Here is a 1,162-nt window from a genome sequence, read left to right on the forward strand (position 1 = left end):
GAGGGATCAGAGCCTGAACAGCTGCTGTTCAAGCTGGTTTTCAGGCTCAGAGCTCTTTATGCTGGTATAAAATATTCCCTACATGAAGGGTTGCCCTTTCTTACAGGTGTTAACAAAGCAATGCCCTGTTGCTCATCAGACCCCGATGGTCCAGGCGCTGGTGGCATGTTAAGGTGCTGAAGTTGAGCCTAAGGACAGCTTAGTGCCTCATCTGTTCCTTGCCATTTGCTGGAGTGGTATTTAGGCAGCGGTGAGACTAACACAGCAAGACAGTAGCGAGCCTGGCCTTGGAGCTCAGTTCTCTTTTATTTCCCTCTCTTAGAATCTGTGTCAGAAAGAGCGGTAAGCCACGAACCAGTAATTTCATGAAGCTACTTTGGCCCCACCAGTGTTGTTATTCTAAATATCAGTGTATCTTTGTGTACTATCCTATCCACAACGATGCATGAAAACATCTGTTAATTACCAATAACATACAGAATGCTGTTGACTTTTTTCCTCAGTGAGGAAACGATGTTATTGACCAGTGGATGTTTACATTTCTGGTAATTGATTCAGTTTTCCAAAATTTTAGGGGATTTAGAAGTTGTCAGCCAAGAATCTATCCATCTGGTCAGGCCAGTGAGCGCACTGTGTCGTTTCCTTGGGAGGAAGACACTCATAACAGGTGTATTTATTCTTACTGTCGCTGTTTATTTGAAAGCATGTTGGAGTTCTTGGAGCAGAGCCCTGTTGCTCGGGAGAGGTACAAACAGGTAACTGCGAGACTGTCCCAGTCCCGAGTGCTGTCACCTCACGGACAGCTTTCACCTACAGCACGTCCGTCACTTTGATGGCCAAGGGAGGCATCGCTGTTGTTTTGGAGACGGGTTGGGTCAGCATGTTGGGAACGTGTGCCCAGTGTAATAACAATCTCTAGTATTTTCATTTCAGCGGTGTAAAAAAGGCGACTTCAAACACAACAGCAAAATCAGTAGCTAACCTCGTAACTTTTTTTTCCCCCCTTTTGGCATCAGTTGAAAAGAATTCCACTTATTCCTGTTTGTTTTACCGGGAAGGTTACGAGAAGAGATCCTACAGCTGACTGATTAGTGATTCCAGCAGAGGGGTGGAGATTAAAAATGTCAAAAATTACTACAGAACTTCTTTTGGAAAGAGCGGT

General features: G+C 44.8%; 1 protein-coding gene across 1 annotated transcript in view; it reads left to right on the forward strand.

The window, feature by feature from the left end:
* ORAI2 (ORAI calcium release-activated calcium modulator 2) overlaps positions 1-184 on the forward strand; it is a 33,877-nt gene extending 33,693 nt beyond the window's left edge. Inside the window, exon 9 of the transcript XR_004842788.1 lies at positions 174-184. The gene's annotated coding sequence lies outside the window, so the exon portion shown is untranslated. The remainder of the gene's footprint in view (positions 1-173) is intronic.
* Positions 185-1,162: the final 978 nt, after the last annotated feature.

The sequence above is a fragment of the Egretta garzetta genome, unplaced genomic scaffold (genome assembly GCF_000687185.1).
Source record: "Egretta garzetta isolate BGI_Z169 unplaced genomic scaffold, ASM68718v1 scaffold108, whole genome shotgun sequence".
In the NCBI taxonomy this organism is placed as follows: Eukaryota; Metazoa; Chordata; class Aves; order Pelecaniformes; family Ardeidae; genus Egretta; species Egretta garzetta.